This window comes from Mya arenaria, chromosome 11, assembly GCF_026914265.1.
Source record: "Mya arenaria isolate MELC-2E11 chromosome 11, ASM2691426v1".
NCBI lineage: Eukaryota > Metazoa > Mollusca > Bivalvia > Myida > Myidae > Mya > Mya arenaria.
In genome coordinates, this window is record NC_069132.1 from 65,471,491 (window position 1) to 65,487,112 (window position 15,622).

At 32.0% G+C, this 15,622-nt stretch overlaps 1 long non-coding RNA gene across 1 annotated transcript; it reads right to left on the minus strand.

The window, feature by feature from the left end:
* Positions 1-768: 768 nt before the first annotated feature.
* On the minus strand, positions 769-5,428 carry LOC128207387 (uncharacterized). The gene is made up of 5 exons (XR_008256694.1): positions 5,182-5,428; positions 4,383-4,546; positions 3,390-3,508; positions 2,989-3,064; positions 769-2,662 (listed from the first exon to the last, which is right to left on the minus strand). It is a non-coding gene; the product is annotated as an uncharacterized LOC128207387 (long non-coding RNA).
* Between the last annotated feature and the right edge of the window lie 10,194 nt (positions 5,429-15,622).

A 15,622-nucleotide genomic window follows, 5' to 3' on the forward strand; every position in this document is an offset into this window, starting at 1 on the left:
ATCGTTGTTAAAACATTGTGAGTGTCAAATGTTCACTCATTTCACAACTGATATTTAATCCTTTCAATAATACGTAATTATTTAGAGATTGTCTTATCAGCTTCAGTACTTTCTCCATTATCTTCTGCCTAGTGTTCGCGAGTGTTCACGTTCCTGGTCCAGTGCTTGTAAGTGGGTGCGTTTCATTATCACAAATATTGTCAAACCTCTTAAACAAACGGAGGCCTTTCAGTTCTTGATTCTTATACATGTTTTGGGTACTGAATTACTCCAACGATTCTTCAGCGACATTAGTGTTTTTGCTAAATTGGCTAGTTTCCAGCAAAATCAATGTCCATTCCATTCTGACTATAGGAAACGACCACCTCGTATCTAACCTAAGTTGTCTACGTATGGACATCTTATTTCAGAAACTAAATATCCTAAGCACTTGGCTAAATCCTTCCTAATGACTGAACATTGCATAAACACGTTTAGTAGATCGCTAAATAGAATATGAATAATGCGAAAACTTTAATTCTGATATGAAAGAAAATGCTTAGAAACTGTCTACGTTTCATACATACGTCCCGGTTTTGAAAACGCATATGTGGATGGGAATGGGAATATGATCATTCTGGCCCAAAAATGACATTTTGAGATATTGTAACCTTTATGATGCCAAGTATTTCAAGAACAAAAATCCAAAGTTTCAAGTCAAAATTCACAAAAACTAAAAAATATAGTACTTTTCGTAACACGGGTGTAGAAATCGAAATGAACAAAATGTATGGTCTAATGTGTTTATTTAGAATGAAATATCCATGTCAGATAAGTATCATGTCAAGGACTATTTACATGTAACATATAAGTTTTAGCATAGAAACAATAAGCACTCATAGTTTGATTACAAAAGTTAACGAAAAGTTCATAAGTGCATTTGGTTGCTATGGTAACTATTGATAATGCCATTTTCACTCATTTTCTAAATGTTTCTCAAAAAATAATGTTTTTCATAAAGTTGTGTTTTAAGTTATTGACATTTTTATGATACCAAGCAATTGCAGAAATAAAATCTGAACTAGTCAGTCAAATATTAAAAAAACAACAATGGATATGGAACATTTCGTAACAGAGAGCTTTAACACAATTTGAACGAAATGTTCGCTAAATCTGTTCTTATTTTGAATGAAGTACACAAGTCAAAATATTAAAATATAAAACTATCTTTACTAGTATCACATTCACTACAAAAGGAAAATAACAAGTATACATTGCTAATGTCCATAATGATAAAGAAACTTACAACAAAGGTCAAAGCAAAATTCAGTTGCTATGGTTACTTATGAAAATGCTATTACCATTCATTTTTGAAAGTCCGCATAATTTTTTTTTATTTATAAGTTATTGACATCTTTATGATATTAAGTATTTACAGAAATTAACTCTAAAGTTTCACGTTAAATTTCACAAAAGTTATAAAACATATGAAACACAGGGATAAAAAACAATGCGAACAAAACTGTTCTTATTTTAAATATTATATATATAATATGTCAAGATACCTGTTTAAATATATCACTTATCTTTACTAGTGTTACATAAACTTCAACATTAAAATAACAAGTACACATTGCTAATGTCTATAATGACATAGAAATTGGCCACAAAGGTCAAAGCAAAAATCGGTTGCTATGGTTACTAATGAAAATGCTATTTCCAATCATTTTCAAAGTCTGCCACAAATAATGTGTTCTCAATATACAATGCGTTTTAAGTTATTGGCATGTAAATGATACCAAGTATCTTAGGTATAAAAACTAAAGTTTCTAGTCATTTTTGTACAAAGAAATCAAAAGATATGGATCATTCTGTTACACATTGGTAAGCCAGTTTGAAAACAATGTCCACTAAAAATGTTCTTATTTTAAATGCAGTGTCCATGCCGAAATACTAACTTAACTGTCTGTTATAGCTAACACATAAACTAATTCATAGACACAAAGAGTACACATTGCTCATTATATGTACAAAATGACATAAAAGAACTACAAAAAACAACAGCCTGTTGCTATGGTTACATGTGATAATGCCATTTTTTACTCATTTCTTTCATATTTGCCACAAACATTTGATCTACAATCGACATTTCACCAACAAATGAGTAAACTTCGACTTTACACAGAGTTGGTTTAGGGCATACTGCAGATCTTGATGACTCAGATCTAAAGAATGGACCAAAAGAATATTGAAGGTACGATTGACGTTCAGCATCTAGGCACGTTCGGTGCTTTATTTCAGGCAAAACACCACATTCTGGACTCATCCTCAAAAGGTTAGCTTCAATTTTCTGAGGAATCTACAAACTCTTTGCATACTACAACTGCTGGTTTATGTTTTGATACATAGAAAAGGTGGTATTTGGTAATATTCTTTAGAGTTTTGAAATATGTATCTAGGAATGATTTCCAACTGTGAACTGTGATTGGCTGTTGAGGGTCATAAACCAAGTGTGGGATGTTGTGGCCGGACTTTGAAGAGGTGAAAACAGTGTGGGCAATTTCTTGAAGATTCTCGGCATTACAACATCGCCACTGGACCTTCCAGTTGCCGAAGTGACAGTCAGGAGCAAATTTGGTGTGCCCAGCCAACATAGTGTTTAGTGTTACACTCTCATGCAATCCTGAAAATTGTTGGAAGATCTGTTTAGTGTAAATAAAACTTATCTATATTCACAAAAAAATATAACTAAGCAAATGATTTAACTAGGGTATAATAAAGTTTTCAAGACATATAAATCTTACAATAATGGAGTGTTAACATATGTTTATTTAGTTAACATATTCCTCATATCAAATTACTGCCAACTACACTTTAACTTCATCCAGTTCTGCATCCTTTAAAATTAAAGCACCAATCGCAGATATCAATGATGTGATTGATTTCAAAAGACAGTGCATTTGTCCTAAAAAATCAGACAAACAATTATTAACAGATAAGAAAACTTACCTGTCATTACAGGTCACATGGCATACCAAAGCACAGCATTGTTCTTGTTTTGGCCGACAGCATTATCGAAATAAACCTGGAAAATTTAATACATTTTTTTTCTTTTTTAAGCTATATGCAGTACATGAAGAAAGCAATGTTATATTGATGGACACATTTCATAAGCCATGGTTGAATCCAATTATCCAATCGTTATCAATCATCGAATGTGAAATGGAAAAAAAAATCTGAGTAAGAATATGTTTCATGGTGTAAAATATGTTAAGTTTCATCATCTTTTATATTCACTATTGATTCTCATAATCTCTTCTCAGCAATAAGGATAAAGTTTGCATAAGCTGTTAGAACCTTTAATCCATTAAAATTCTATAGATAATTTAAATGGGTGAAGCATTAAATACCTCAGCATGTTTTTCACCGACACCATAGTGCTGAAAGTAGTGGTGGGCCAGGCTCACGACACTGTCACTTCCTTTCCCCGGCAATTCGGCCTCGTCCACCAGATAAAATGTCTACTTTCCTGTACAAATAAATGTTAACTATTGTTAAAGGGACTATACACCAGATTGGCACCAAAAACAGTTTTTTTCTGTAACAAATCTCAGGACAATTATTTAATAAAATGTTTTACTCTTTGATATCATAATTGTAAAAAAAATACCAAAATGTAAATGTTCGATCCGGATTCACCAAAATTGCAGTCCAATGTTGTATCTACTGTGCTACGAAGGCTTACTCTAAACCTTTGGAATATCTAAGCTATATACCTAACTTGGTAATATCAGGTGATAACATCGACAAGCCAATCACGCATACAAATGAATTCTACTAGGTATACATACCTAGTAATCTTTTTTAATGGTACAATACGAAAAAACTGCAAATATATAATTGTAAACTATGTGGTACTTCAGTTACATGTAGTTAGTTTCAATGCATTGTACTCATTGATACCAAGTTTATGTCAGTTTTCGACAATTTTCTTCTTTTTTTCCCGCTATTTCATCATATGGTGTATAGCCCCTTTAATTGATTTCACAAATAATAATAAAATTGTACTGAAATAGTCAGCAAGAAGATAATGTAGACAACCCAAAATGACACTAACAGATAGCTGTATTACTTTTACAGATCTTTATTTCTTATTAAAATTCATTTTTAAAATCCAAGCTAAGATCAAGAGTGTTTAACTTGTTTACGTTGAATCTTTTAAAAGGATTTCTAAGTATGGCCAAGGTAAAAGTTTTTGAACAGGAATACAAAGCTGACAACATAAAAAATCTAACCTAAAAAATTAATTCTGACTTGGAAAGACAATTTTTACAGGTACATCATTATTGTATAAGATCTGTCTTATTCTGTTACTCCATGTTTAATTCAGAGTGACATCTTACCATAAAACATAGCTGAACCTAAGGCACACATGCGAAACACATGACACTTCTGTGGGGTGGCGAAATATATCGGCCCAACTTGTTGGCATGATGTGGATAGTGGACTTGCTGGGCAAAATCCCATGAGTAGTGGTAGTGCACATCTTGGCTACATGGTTCAGCACCTTCAAAGACAATAATGATAGCAAATAAAAAATCAAATAGTATTTTACTTTATGAAAACAGGTGATCCGAACCGTTATTCAGTAACATTCAAATGATAGTAGTATGCACACTGCAGTTTGTTTACATTTTGAATCTCCTTGACATCTGCAGTTCTCAGAGTACCATCATAATTATTTTACAAAGTAATAAATCATCGTTGAAATTAGTCTCAGAAACATCATGTCCACTATCAGACTCTTGTTCATTTCACAATCAAAATCATCATTATTTATCAAACATAAAATTGACCTTTCATCTGAATCTTTTATATTTTGACTTTGAGAAGACTGCACAAATTCATTTATAATAAAGATTGTCATGTTAAAGTTGTTCATTTGCAAAATCTGGATCATCATTTTGAATATATTCTTTTTCATAAGGTACCGTCGAGGCCTGTGACAACGTTTAACATTAACCTTGGCGGTCATTATCGGTTGCTAACAACAAAACAATTCGCAGAATTCACTTCCGGGTTTTGACAATTACTTTGATTGCCATGTGAAAGTACTGTCAAATTACTTTTCAAGCTTGTAGATTGTGTTATACTGATTAAAAATAATCATTAATGATTAAATAACATTTTATTTGTACTTACCACTTGCAATTCCACAATTTAAACCAAGAAACGTTGAAGTTTAACACCGGATGTTCCTCGTGATAAACTGGGAAACGGTGTCTCGGTTACTACGTTGTTTGTCAGAATGTTAACAAATATCGGTTATAAACAACCATTTCATGATCAAGCATATTCTGATCAATGTTCTTTCGTTTCAAAAAAATAAAATAATACTGTTTTTATTTCAAAAACGCCTCACATCATCGACCAGAAATGTTTGCACCTTACCGTCATACAAACGTAGTTACCATTTTTTCAAAAACAACCTCGGATGTATATGGACGGTTTACATACTTAAAAAGTGGTACGTTTAAGTCCGCTGCAAATAGATCGCGTAGTAATCTTATTTAGTAGTTAAAATGTATAAATTAACTCTTGGGAATCGTTATTATGTTTGCAATAATACACTTCACTGGCAATCAATTTAAACTGAGAGCAATAAATACAACTCTTAAACACTACATTTAATTAATGCTTTTATTCAAAAAAATACGGACTACTTCAACAGATGTACCGGCATACATCCGAGGTTGTTTTTGAAAAAAATGGCCGAGGAGCTCCGAATGCCACATATACTGTTTGATAGCTTGAAGAATTGTTTGCGTAGCAACAAAGTTGCTATAGTTGGTCCACTATTTCTGAAAGATGCCTTAATCATAAAACTGGAAAAAAATGGATCACGGTCTATTTGTTTCCTAACACCTTCACTTGCAACTTCTAGGAATTACGCACTTCTCAATGCCTCCAATATCAGAAGTATTTTTTAGTATTAGCTCTTATTATTCGTCCTTCTTGCCTTCTACTGTTCGAGCGTGGAATATCAATCAAAACACGTCCGGAATAGTCATTCAATTTTGGGTTTTAAACAGTTTTACAACCAATCGCATTTTGCCTTTCTTTATTCTACCACGGACAGCGACGCATGCTGGCCATCCATGTTAGAAAACGTACTAAATTTAGTGCCCTTAATGATCATAGTTTTTTAAGACTGATAACCCCATGAAGGTTATTTTACTGATTGTTTGTGGAGATCAGTTACAGCTAAATGATATATTACGACTTTAAAGGCAGTCATGTTTGTATTTAGGCCCTTTCACAGTGCAAACGTCGTTTGAAGGGCCAAAACTAATATCCGTTGCAACATGTGATACAATATTTTATCAGATTTTTTTATGAAAAGCATGTATTTTTCCCGGAAGTGTTTTAATACTAACTATTAAATCAACAATGTCTTGAGGCTTCTGCTGATTACAACTTTGAATTGCTTTTATATTTGCATTTTTGTACCCAATATTTTGAATTCATCCACTATTTATGGTATTGTATTGAATTACTTTCTTTTTTGATAAGATAGTGTCAAGAATTCTTAAGATATTGTTGATAAGATAGTCTAGAACATTTTGACAAATAAACGAAGTTATAATCTCGACACATTTCTCCGATAAATGTGTGCATACCTTTTGATAAGATAGATCTTTTATACAATTTGGTCAACTCCTTACTTCCCCATAACATGTCACCGAGAATGAATTTTTCACTTTCAAAAAGGATCGTTACTCAAAACTGAATAAAACATGACATTGCCTCCACATTTGATCGCCAAGCTCATATTGAAAATAAAGTTAACACACATACAAGTTAAAGTTACCAGTATATGTACACATGTATTATAAAAACAAGCAAACAATAAAAACTAATGCAAATGAATTATTTACAAAACAGTCAAAATCTACTACAACTCGGACATCGTTTAAAAAGGTATTGCGTGTACAGTAGTTCAAGGTATTGATTGTTTTACTTTTTGCACAGTATTTAAAACATTTCAGAGAACGGACAAATGGCGTTAACCATATGCATGATCTATGACCTTTTATTTTGATTTCTGACCATAAATTGTGTTTTCAACATTTTATGAAACATGCTAATTGATTATACCGGCTCTCGAAAATGCTAGGCAAATGGTCATTTTGATAGCGGTTTGTAAGGTTCCCGCATACAAAATTAACCAATGAGCTCTTGTTTTGAATTTCGTCGGGATTCAAACAGATTATTGCTTATCTTAAGTGTATGTTTATTAAACTAGTTTATCTGTTAGTTCATGTTTAAGTGGTTAAGTGTGTTGGGCTTATTTTGAAGAACAAAATTAAGGCTCTTGCAAACAGCGTCGTCATTGATTTGACGACGCTGTTCAATGCTGTCGATTGAATGCAATACCGTCCTGTTGTTGATCCACTCTGTAATCTGATCTTCCTGATTCCTGTTTACCTTAGCTGGTCTTAAAATTATGTTGTTAAACCGTGTTGTTCATGCCCCCACAGGCTTCTATGTTGCCAATGTTTATATAAAAACGCTTCATTAACCCAATGAAATATATAACAAAGGTAAACAATTAAACGTTTCATCCACATCTTCATAATTATTATTAAACACCCGTTTAAGTCAAATGAGGTATAAATGTCCGCATTTATTCCAAAAGGTTCTGGTTCGACAACAACCAGAGGAACGTTATAATGACATTCGAAAAGGATATCAGTTTCGGTGTTTTCGTCACAATCGAGCTAAAATAAAATGTTAACAACTAAACTTTCGGCTTCAACAGCTTGGCTGAATGATGATACAAAGACCGCGCAGTAACATAAATAGTAAAAGACAAGGATTTATACCAGCAAGTTTGTATATACAAGATCATACAATATGAGCAAAATAAATTCACTTTTATATACGATGGCCTTTCAATTAAGTCGTAATAATGATTTGTAAGACAAGAGCACTAATATTAAATTTGCATAATAAAAGAAATATCCCTGACAAGTAGCATGATATTTTAACAGCCTTCGTACACAGCGACCAGTCAAAGCCATCACATCTACATGAACAAATCCATCCGGATGAACATATTTCATATACGTCAAGATGCGATGTAATTCTACAAATGTAATATAGAATTTCTGTCAATGTTGTTTTTTGATAGATATAAATAACATGTTACCATTTCTGACTGAAATGGCCGCCAACAATGGTACAAAAACAATCTCGTAGTGTTGGAAGACACTTCAATGTGCTTTTTCACGCACGCAATATGTAAATCATTACTGCTGGAGAGTCTTTATAATTTGAACCTGAATATGTTGTACAAACATAGTTATAGTAACCTGCTGTTTTTTTCTTCTAAAATATACTTGTTAAAGAAGACCAAAACCCAACCAAGTAGCAAAGTTGTGGTGCTCAACTTTAGATCGAGAAGCCCGGGATTAGCCACAAAGAAAGGGCCAGAAAAGAAACCTACAAATCAGGACTAATCCTATTGGTTAATTTCGCGCTGTATTGCGCTATCAAGCGATTCCCCATAACGAGGGATCATTCCATCGGCTATGTCCAACTCATAGCAAAACACTCATGCAAACAGTTTGGCCTTACTTTGATATATTAACCATTTAATTATGTATGTATAAGTATCTCTGGTATGGTTCATTTATCAATAACAAATACAGTTGATATTTAACACTTCTGTTTTAAATTGCTAATCATGTGTATGTGCTTGTGCTACCCAAGCAAGACAGAATGAGTAACATTAGTACCATGTCATATTAGCAGTTGGACAGAAAGTTTTACACTGGGCAACATAAATACATACTACAAATAGATTGATACAGTATTAAAACAACCGATATAAACCTTTGGTAAACAGTCAATTGATTATCACATAAAATTTATTATAATCATGCAAAATTTGACAAAGTTGCAATGTAACAATTGGTCGTACATATTTTATGAGTTTTAACGGTAAAAAAGTTCGTTTGACTTTTCATTTTGTTATAATGTTGTAATAATATTTTACTTATTCGTGATGTTAATAACATGTTGTTACAAATAAATGCTTTTACTCATCAAATAGTTCCTTTTAGTGTTGTTATACGTAGTTGATTCATAAATATTATGTTCACTCAAGTTTATAGTGTTTGTATGACTTACGTGTCATCAAAACAGTGTATGGGTCATTATTACGCAATATTAAGACGAAAGACATCCGGCAGCAAATCAATTAAATATGTTTAAAAGATATATCAAACTGGAAAAAATGACTACACATACAATAAAGATATATCAGACTGGTGTATGTCTTAGAGTTTAATGTTAAAGAAAAAATTGTGTTATGATTCAAGTAACTTCAAAGAAGCGTTAGATATTGATAAGAAATCTTTACCCCGAGCTATATATGCCTACACAGTGACACAGACACTGACCAAAGTAAATAAGTATCATATCGTAAATAAAAGCCAAACTAAAATGTGTCTAGTCTGAAACGTTACAAACATCTAGATCTTAAAACCTTGGAACAAGAACCAACCAACCTGCAGTCACCTTGCATTGAATACAACTATTCCATCCCATTAAGTCGCCTTATGGCTTCTTTCTCAAACCTGAAAAAGGAAGACAAATGACATTTTATAATGTTCAATGAAGAAAAAAATCAACAGTTAAACGATTCAAACAATAAATCATCTTCTTGTCTACTCAGGCGTGTATCTGAAAATTCAATAAATTTATTACATATTTACGCGATATGATATTGTTCTAAGTAATAAATGTCTGATTGGATGTGAAGCTAGCAGTCTAGCAGTACGGCAGTACAGCAGTGGGAACATAATTATTACTCTTTTGAAATGTGTACTCTGATATAAAACTCAAAATGGATCTAATTCTTCCGTCCTAAATATATATTGACGTATACAGTTTATTTATCTATTCTGTTCCTGGAATTATTTTTCTAGCCCATTAACAGATTACAAAAGACGGTTTAATGTTGTTTAATTGATACCCTTGATTATAGTATTTAGCTGTCTTATATAAAACACTCTCAGAACAGTTTTAAATTTGTTACTGACAAATAGACAAAACGGACAGCAGTCCTTGCTACGCAGAATACCGGATGAATTTCAACCAATACAATTATTTTGTCGTTTTTAAACTTTCTTAATTGCACTGTACATATTGCAATTGAATATTTGCCACATTGTCATTTATAAAAAAAATCTTTTGTCGTGTTTTCGTGAACATTATGACAATACACTTCATGAACCTTACATGTCGATTAAGGAGCAATCTTCGGGTACTGGATAAAGAGTCACAGTTAACGAGATAATAATGTCATTAAGACGTTTTCTTTTACAGTTATTATATGTACGAGGGGTGATCGCGAAACTCGTGTAAATTGTTCATAACATTTTTATTTGTATTCCAATACATTTGAAACTGTATTATCCACATGATCAATTTATTTAAAGATTCAATAAGAAGCGAAATAATAATCGGTTAACGATAACAACAAAATCGTCGGTGTGGAAAACACCAAGAACACCGACACCAAAAAAAGCTCGTATGCAAAAAAGCTGCGCGGAAAAGAGATGTTCATCTTCTTTATGCATCGCTTCGGGATGATCCTTCAGCACAGAGTCAAAGAGGGGAGAACGGTGAATGCTGACTATAACTCAACGGTAAATATCCATGCAACTCACGGATGTAACTAATAAATATATTAATAAACTACAATGATATAAAAATAAAATATTCATATATGAGAATATAGAAATTTATTAATTGTATATAACAATACTTTCTTGCAGTAAAACACATTGATTTTCAGGTGTTGAAACGGGATCTCGTCAATGCTCTTAAGAGGAAACGGCCGGCTTTGGACCTTGATCGGATTATCCTGCACCAGGAAAATGCTCCTGCACATAGGGACAACTCCACACAGCCAGAGATTACGTTACTGGGATTTGAAGTATTAAAACAACCTCCCTACAGCACTGACTAAGAACCCATGGATTTCAGAACCTTTCCCTCCGTGGACAGCATTTCCAGAACGTTGCTGATTTGACATTGGCAAAAACAACAGCAATACAATATTTCGAATCTAAACCATTATTATGGACATCAAAATGTGCAACAGCATTAGGTATTACCCTCTACAACAATAAACAACTAACAATTGACAAAAATACCAACAAAAAGCTTGTTGAGTTTCATTAAACACTGAATCAATGAGAACATAGGAAAATAACGTTAATGGGTAAAGTAACAGTTGTGAAAACGTATGCTCTACCAAAATTAATAACTCGTTTACAGTTTTATCGAATCCAAGCAAACAAATTGTTGAACAAATTATAAGAGCCATTTTCAAATTCCTGTGGGATGGTAAGCCAGAAAAATATATAAATATTTTGTATCAAAACTATGAAAAGGGTGGACTTAAACCTACAAATATTGCAGCTTTCATTGTCTCTTTAAAAGCTGTTTGGTTTAAAAGATACCTGGATGACACTAATAAAAGTCAGTGGGAATTATTTTTTCACAAAAAATGAAAATGTATAGAAATAATCTTATATTTGAAAATGAAATGGTTAAGTGTTTTATTAATAAAGTGTCTCAAAACGGCACATTTTTTGAATGATGTTCTCCAAATATGGAACAAAATAAAACAAATATACGACTCTAATAAAATAAAATTGCCAAAACAGTGATCTGGAATAACATAAATGTTCGTTATATAGGAAACACTATATTCTATAAAAAATGGTATGAAAAAGGCATAAAGTACTTTGAGCACATTTTTGATTATAGAACGAATACATATTTCAATTTTAATCAAATTGAATATTTATACGGCATACAAAGCTCCGATTTCATAAGATACCAAACCCTCATTAAATCAATCCCGATGGAAACGAGAATACAGCTTACTAAAGATAGAATTAGCCACACTAACAACACATCATTCAAAAAAAATGTTGTACAATCAAAGCAATCAAACAATTTTCTTTGCTTAATATTAGTTCAAACAACATTAACACCAACTTCAGAACTTAGACAAGAACAGAAACCTTAGCAAGCGAAAATGAACATATGGAAGGGAAACATATCTATAGTAATATATACAAATCAACAATAGACACCACCTTACGTAGTTTTTATTACAAGTTCCTTTTGAGAATAATACCAACAAATGCATTACTTTTTAAGTACACACTTGTCGATTGTACATTATGCTAATTTTGCCATTCAGGTGTCGAATCCATAGAACATCTATATTACGAGTGCTATGGAACACAACAGTTGTGGAACAAATTAAATAATTGTATTGCCTCAATAACAATTAATATTGTAATCAATAAACGTGAGGCTTTATTGGGAATAGTATGTAAAAAGAAATACGTAATATTTGCAACTTCCTTATTGTTTTAATTAATTTTTTATATAAACTCAACCAAGTATAATAATAGACATATATCCTTTAATGCATAAATGATGTATGTTAAATTAAGAATTAAAATAGAAGAGCAAATTGCTTTAAAAACGATAAGAACGAAGCCCACAATAAAAAGTGGGAATACTGAAACTAACATAATCAGTAAAAGACACACATAGCCATTACGATTCATTTTATGTATTTTTTTAAATTATTTAACAAATATCAAATCTCTATTGTAGTTTTTCTTGTATGAATATCTAAGTGTAGGGGACATCACTGTGTGTGTGTGTGTGTGTGTGTGCGTGTGCGTGTGCGTGCGCGTGCGCGTGCGTGTGCGTGTGCGTGTGTGTGTGCGTGTGAGCTTAACCATACTGATAGAAAATGCAAAGAAGGTTATATTATATAAAGTTGAACATGAATGTGTTATTTGTACTCTATGTAAAAAAACTGAGAAAAAAAAACTTAGAGCTTACATGTAGTATTTATCATCAGTAAACAAACACTGCTAAAAACCGATAAATTTTATAAAATGTTCACCAAAGTGTGTAACAATTATACAATTTGTAAAAGAATATAAGCCTAACATTTTCATATTCATTAAATTGATCTTGAACTGCATAACGACTTTGTACGATATGCAATGTCATTTATTATATTTGGGATAGGAATCGGGGTAAAGATGTTCACGAATGTAGGTGTCTCATAAGCTCAACGGGCTGGCCCTTAACTCAGAGGGGTGACACTATAATAAACAAACACTTTACTTTACTTTTACTTATAATAACATGTTTCCGCATAGTAATGTATTAACACTGCTGTACTGCCAGACTGCTAGCTTCTCATCCATGATATACTTCAAGTGACTTGTTTTATGTTTAAGCTTAGTAATAAAGGTATTTCCTTATTTAAAAAGAAACAGCTCTTCCCTCATGTTCTATACATTATAAGTTTAACAAGAATTGGCATATGTCTTTGAGATATAAGGTTTTACCCAATCATTTTAATGTCAAAATACTCAAAGTTAATGATATTATAACAATAAATTATTATTTTGAAACATTAAAAATGTACCAAATAACTGTTGAATTACAATGTTTGTTAATGTAAAATATTACAACTATTTTAACAAATATTCAAAACTTTTCAAAGGACAAGCATCTGTTGGTGTACAATTTCAAGTTTCTTTAAGTATTTGAAGAGGCGTTCAGCATATACGTTGTTTTAGTGATTTTCGTAAAAGAATGGTTGTATCCTCGAGTTAAATATATTAGAGAGTATTTACACACAGAAATGTATAATGGCGATTGGTTATTTAAGGATGTAAACTCCATCACGCCAGTGTGCTACCTAGCGGATTTCAAATGTTAACCGTCTAAGATTATTTACAATGGCATAGAAAGAGTTTCTGTAATAAAAGTCCGGCTTCTTTCGTTTGAGTATTAGACACTTAATTTAAGAAATAATTTGTATCCTTTGCCAAACTATACAGCAGTAATCAACTTGTGTTGGGACATATGAGTTATATTCTAATTGTTCATATCTGTTGTTAAGAAAGACGTCATATTATTGTCGGTCTGAATGCCCATGGCTGTCTTCCTGATCACACATTCAATCAGAGTATAGTTTATGCGAAGGATTAGAGATAAAAATTATTTCACTCGATTGTTTGTACTGATAATCCTATAGTTTGCTTTGATTGAATTTAATACCATTTAATTTAGGTGTTTTTGCACAAAAGTTTGTCGCAAAGTTGTTTCTATGGTTTTGAAATCTTATCCTGATCCATGAATGGTATATAGGTCAATATCTGAGGAATTACCTATAGGTGATTTAAGATATTAATGTATATATATATATATATATATATATATATATATATATATATATATATATATATATATATATATATATATATATATATATATATATATATATATATATATATATATATTAGATAAGATAAGTACCAAATGGATCCTTGCAGAACACCAGATTTTATTTCGTGTAAATAAGACCAAATGTCACCAACAGTAATTAGTTGATTGATGCCGACTAAGCAAGTGAGACTCAATATGTTTTTGTTGAAGCAGAGAAATGATAAAGTTTTTTAAAATAGCATATCGTGGTCAACAAGATCAAACGCTTGTTTCAAGAATAACGAGCAGCACCATTTGCCATATTGCACACACTCGTTATGTTTTCAATAACAAAGGTTTTGTGCCGTATGCGTGTACCATATCGTCACGTTTAACAAGTTAACGTAGCATGTGTTAATTGAACTATCATGAAATTCTAAATCTGCATGCTATTGCACTGTAACAGATCCTATTCTGATCTCAAACTTAATGCACATTGAAAAATAACCCAAACAACTATGGTACCAAAATACTCGTTATAGCTGCCACACTGAACGTTCAAATTGAAAAAAATTCAATGCCTGAAAGCCTTCAAAAATAAAAGTTTAGAAACGTTAGCTTTATATGTAAAGCAATTTTTACTCTGAATTTATGTCTCAACAACTTGACCCAACGGGTTATGTCTTTAATTATTGCCTTCGCCCTATTGTAGATAACTGCGTTGATTGCAAACCATCCTCATTAAAAATATATCCAAGAAGAGGCCTTTTTAAACAAGCAACCTGACACCCATAAGTAATAAATAGATCATATTGGATGAAATCTTGATGATTAAGAAGACCGTGGCGAGCAAACCCTCTCTTAGTCATTAAGATGATACCTAATATATCCTAAATATCTTAGATTATAGTTTGATTTCAGCAGACGGGGAACCTAGTAGTGACGTGTTGTCTGATAAATTGTAAATCTACAAAATATAAAAGATTAAGCGAGGTACATTTTGAAGCATAATGAACTGAAAATAAGTACACAAATTATTTAATGTGCATGACTGCATTGTGACCTCATTTTAGAGGTATATATATGTTTAGTCAAAACTACTTAACTACTGAGGAATGCCTTTTCGTAAATCCAACGTTGCCCCGATTCACTTACATATATTGAAGTTCTCACTGATAATTATTATTGATTTATATTTAGGAGTGTTTTCTTCCTGGTCAAAATAGCACTTAATGTATGGAGAAGTAGGATTTGTTATCATGGTCTATGGATTAAAGTTGCTAGTCTAACTAGTTCATATATTTATAAGTGC